At 44.0% G+C, this 5,264-nt stretch overlaps 1 long non-coding RNA gene across 3 annotated transcripts; it reads left to right on the plus strand.

Moving 5' to 3' along the window:
* Window positions 1-691: 691 nt before the first annotated feature.
* On the plus strand, window positions 692-1,464 carry LOC127910709 (uncharacterized). Of its 3 annotated transcripts, none has more exons than XR_008075910.1 (3): window positions 692-836; window positions 945-1,355; window positions 1,440-1,464. It is a non-coding gene; the product is annotated as an uncharacterized LOC127910709 (long non-coding RNA). The 3 variants fall into 3 exon arrangements; XR_008075909.1 differs by having other exon boundaries at window positions 719-863; window positions 1,440-1,463; XR_008075908.1 differs by having other exon boundaries at window positions 746-890; window positions 1,440-1,463.
* The last annotated feature ends 3,800 nt before the right edge of the window (window positions 1,465-5,264 follow it).

Raw genomic sequence — 5,264 nt, forward strand, 5'->3', positions numbered from 1 at the left:
ATATAAGATAACAATGCGTCACAATGTAAGGTCATAGGTCATATGTATGAAACATCTATTAGGAATGTCTCCTTAAAGGGTACAAAATACATTTTCAATACATTTTTATTTTTACATTTTAAATCAATGTACTGCTGCATCAAAGCTCATCACTTCACGCCCAACTTTAGTTTGTTTTTCGTCCCCCACCAGGAGCAGAACCCAAGACCAAGAGCACAGCATGTGTAGCTCACAAATAGTTCAACCAAGCTTTTTCCTCATGAATCAAACTCTGAGCTGCCATTTTTTATTCATGAATCAGCATGTCAAACATGTGATTTCTGTTCAACCCCCCCCCCCGTTCAGTTTCCTTTTCATCATCTGTGTCTTGTTCTTTTGCCACTAAAACGGTGGAGGTTGGCTGATTGGGTGGGGAGAGATGGGGAGATAGGGAGGAATATTTAGGTTTGGGACGTTGGTAAGCGACTATGTGATTGCTATTCCTAGTATGCGTTTTATTCTCTCTTGATCCTAGATATATCTCCCGTGTTACTGCATCTCTAGGCATTATGGGATATACGTTTCTTTTTTAGTAAAACTGAGTGATCTCAACGAAGTCAATGTATTATCTGACTTAGCATGTGTAGCTCACTCATCATGGAACATTGATACTCGCCATTTGTACTTTTCAAATGGGGCAGCAGAAAACCTAGGGGTGGCAGGTAGCCTAGTGGTTAGAGGGGTGGCAGGTAGCCTAGTGGTTAGAGGGGTGGCAGGTAGCCTAGTGGTTAGAGGGGTGGCAGGTAGCCTAGTGGTTAGAGGGGTGGCAGGTAGCCTAGTGGTTAGAGGGGTGGCAGGTAGCCTAGTGGTTAGAGGGGTGGCAGGTAGCCTAGTGGTTAGAGGGGTGGCAGGTAGCCTAGTGGTTAGAGGGGTGGCAGGTAGCCTAGTGGTTAGAGGGGTGACAGGTAGCCTAGTGGTTAGAGCAGGTAGCCTAGTGGTTAGAGGAGGTATATATAGAGGGGTGGCAGGTAGCCTAGTGGTTAGAGGTGTGGCAGGTAGCCTAGTGGTTAGAGGTGTGGCAGGTAGCCTAGTGGTTAGAGGGGTGGCAGGTAGCCTAGTGGTTAGAGCAGGTAGCCTAGTGGTTAGAGACAGGTAGCTAAGTGGTTAGAGCAGGTAGCCTAGTGGTTAGAGCAGGTAGCCTAGTGGTTAGAGCAGGGAGCCTAGTGGTTAGAGACAGGTAGCCTAGTGGTTAGAGGGGTGGCAGGTAGTCTAGTGGTTTGAGGGGTGGCAGGTAGCCTAGTGGTTAGAGCAGGTAGCCTAGTGGTTAGAGCAGGTAGCCTAGTGGTTAGAGACAGGTAGCTAAGTGGTTAGAGCAGGTAGCCTTGTGGTTAGAGCAGGAAGTCTAGTGGATAGAGCAGGTAGCCTAGTGGTAAGAGCAGGTAGCCTAGTGGTTAGAGCAGGTAGCCTAGTGGTTAGAGCAGGTAGCCTAGTGGTTAGAGCAGGGAGCCTAGTGGTTAGAGCAGGTAGCCTTGTGGTTAGAGCAGGTAGCCTTGTGGTTAGAGCAGGGAGCCTAGTGGTTAGAGCAGGTAGCCTAGAGGTTAGAGCAGGTAGCCTAGTGGTTAGAGCAAGGAGCCTAGTGGTTAGAGCAGGTAGCCTTGTGGTTAGAGCAGGGAGCCTAGTGGTTAGAGCAGGTAGCCTTGTGGTTAGAGCAGGGAGCCTAGTGGTTAGAGCAGGTAGCCTAGTGGTTAGAGCAGGTAGCCTTGTGGATAGAGCAGGTCGCCTGTTGGTTAGAGCAGGTAGCCTGGTGGTTAGAGCAGGTAGCCTAGTGGTTATAGCAGGTAGCCTAGTGGTTAGAGACAGGTAGCCAAGTGGTTGGAGGGGGAGGCAGGTAGCCTTGTGATTAGAGCAGGTTGCCTGGTGGTTAGAGCATTGGGCCAGTAACTGAAAAGTTGCTGTATTGAATCCCCGAGCTGACAAGGTAAAAATCTGTCGTTCTGAACATGGCAGTTAACCCACTGTTCCCTGGTAGGCTGTCATTGTAAATAAGAATGTGTTCTTTAACTGACTTGCTTAAGTTAAATTAAAAAATTAAATCACTATATTGTTATACCATCTATAACCACTGTGGTTGATACTTTGACCCTGCTGGTCATCTATGAACGTTTGAACATTTTTTAAGAATCATCTGGCCTTAAAGGAAGGATTCACTCATTTATTTGTTACGTCATATCGTATTTGTGTATCTTTGAGCGTCGCTCTATCGATGAGTCATGTCATGTTTTCTGAGCTGTTCGCCCGGTCAAGCAGAAATGTCAGAAACAGTTCATTACATACATGAAATGCTGGGTTTCTGTACAGCACTTTGCGACAATTGCTGATGTGAAAAGGGGCTTTGTAGAAGACATTTGATTGATCGATGGATTGATTGTGTGATTGAAAACCCAAAACACACAGTCATCTCTCTGATAGCATTCCCATCTGCATATTACGTTCTGCAAAGTTGTGTCTGACGAACTTTGAGATTATTATTGTTATCACTATCAGTATTGTACTGTGCCTCTACGCTAAAATAAGATTAAAATTAAATCAAAATAATAATGCTATTTTTTTCTGTGCATAATATCCTCTACAGCTTTGAGAAGGTTCAGAGGAAAGACAATAAAAGAGGAATATGGCAAAACCTGATTCATGGACACTACCACTAATATTTTACACATGTTGGATTGATCCACTCCTCCCCAGACAGCTCAGAGAGGGTTAGTACTGTAATTACCACCCCTCCCCATACAGGTGGTACATCCCATCCCTCAGCCCCTCAACCCCACTCCATTCTTACTAAAACACTGATATATTACAGCAAGTGCTCCATATTTCTGCCTGATTTCTTCCTGTCTCCAGGCAAAGGTAGTTTGTCCCCGCACTGTACAAATCAGGCAGAGTGGCAGAGTCCCGACAGAATGATTGCAGCCCCGCGCGCGAAATAAAAACACGTCATCATAGTCCGGCTGACCATATGTCTGCTCTGTTCTGTGAATGTTTGCCTCGGAGTGGCAGATTGGCCGGCTGCTCTGTTCTGTGAATGTTTGCCTCGGAGTGGCAGATTGGCCGGCTGCTTTAATCACTCTGACAAGCTGAGTCCAAGGGGTCTCATAGAATATATACGTAACATAGTACTAACTGAAATACGGCACATTCAACATTAGTATCATATGTTACATTTGGTATGATTACATCAGACAGAATGGGGGCAAAAACAAAAGTAGGGTCTGGTTGGGGTGGATACTTAACGCAAACGTTGCGTGTGCAAATCTCATCATGGACAAATTTAATATTTTAGCTAATTAGCAACTACTTACTACTTTTTAGATACTTTGCAACTACTTAGCATGTTAGCTAACCCTTCCCCTTCAAAACAACTACTGACTCTAAACCTTAAATCCTAACCCCTAGCCTAGCTAATGTTAGCCACCTAGCTAACATTAATATTAGCCACCTAACTAACTTTATTGTTCGCAACCTAGCTAACTTTATTGTTAGCCACCTAGCTAACATTATTGTTAGCCACCTAGCGAACATTATTGTTAGCCACCTAGCGAACATTAGCAACAACTAATTGCAATTCATAACATATCAAACGTAATAGATGATGAACATCCACAAATTAATATTTACCAAATGAAACATCATGCTAACTAGAGTGTTCTGAATTTACATTTAGCATGTTACGTCTACCCCTGAGACCAGGTTGAAAGGGCCCACTTGTCTGACAGCAGTGGGACGAGGGCCCAGTCGCCGAGCTTGCACACACACACGGAGGTCCGTTTATGGCCTATCGTTTTAATTAAGGTTGGTTTCTCTAATGGCCCTCCATCTCCTGACCTGAAGGTTGCAGTGAGAGCGGTTCCTATCACACACCTGTACAGGGTGAGTAGGGTGACGTCGCTGTTTTGAAAGACTTGGGGTAAAAGTACAGCTTGGTTACAACGGAACAATTTGGAGATGGTACAAACACAGTGAAAATTCGCCATCGTCTGTTGGGTGCATTTAGGGTATTCCTGAAGTTTCATTTGGATAAAGATGTATGAAAGACAAGTAGTGACAACTTCATAGAACTACACAATATACTCCTCTTGATGAAAGATCGAGGCGGAGGGAAGATACAGCTAAAATAATGTTTTTAGCCTTGGCAGGCCATCTTTAGAATTTGAAAGGAAACGCAGAAACATACACTTGAAGGGAGAGTGAGGTTGTTAGAGCAGCATGTATACCTCTTATGGTCTAACCACAGGGTAACTACGGTTTTACAACCCCTTGAAATGCTCCAACCTATGCACAAAACGTCTAACTGCAGCTGTAACTAACTACTCGCTACTTCTCCCTTCCTCTCTCTCTCTTTTTCTATTCCTCTTCAATCCCTCTTTTCTATTCCTCTATCAATCCTATCTATCTATCTATCTATCTATCTGCTGTCTGCTCTCTCTCTGCACTCTATGCTCTCTCTCATCTTCTCTATCTATCTATCTATCTATCTATCTATCTATCTATCTATCTATCTATCTATCTATCTATCTATCTATCTATCTATCTATCTATCTGCTCTCGGGCCAATCTGCTCTCGCTCTCTATCTGCTCTCTCACTCACTATGCTATCTCTCTCAATCTGTTCTCTCTCTCTCTGCACTCTCTCTCTCTCCATCTGCTATCTATCTATCTATCTATCTATCTATCTATCTATCTATCTATCTATCTATCTATCTATCTATCTATCTATCTGCTCTTGGGCCAATCTGCTCTCGCTCTCGATCTGCTCTCTCACTCACTATGCTATCTCTCTCAATCTGTTCTCTCTATCTGCTCTCTCTCTCTATCTACCTGCTCTCTGTCTATCTGATCTCGCTCTGCTCTCTCTCTCTCTCTCTCTCTATCTGCACTCTATCTGCTCTCTCTGATTTCTCTATCTGTTCTCTCTATCTGCTCTCTCACTCTGTCATCTCTCTACATCTGCTCTCTCTATATATCTGCTCTCTCACTCTGTCATCTCTCTACATCTGCTCTCTCTACATCTGCTCCCTGCTCTCTCTGTCTGCCCTCTCTATCTTCTCTCTACATGAATAAGCTCTCTCTATCTATCTGCTTTCTCTATCTATCTGCTTTCTCTAACTATCTGCTCTCTCTCTCTATCTGCTCTCTCTAACTGCTCTCTCTAAATAGTCTCTCTCTATCTGCTCTTCTCACTTGGAATCAAATGATCAATCTCACAATAACACTTTCCCAGTTGATCAAAC

The sequence above is a fragment of the Oncorhynchus keta genome, chromosome 22 (genome assembly GCF_023373465.1).
Source record: "Oncorhynchus keta strain PuntledgeMale-10-30-2019 chromosome 22, Oket_V2, whole genome shotgun sequence".
In the NCBI taxonomy this organism is placed as follows: domain Eukaryota; kingdom Metazoa; phylum Chordata; class Actinopteri; order Salmoniformes; family Salmonidae; genus Oncorhynchus; species Oncorhynchus keta.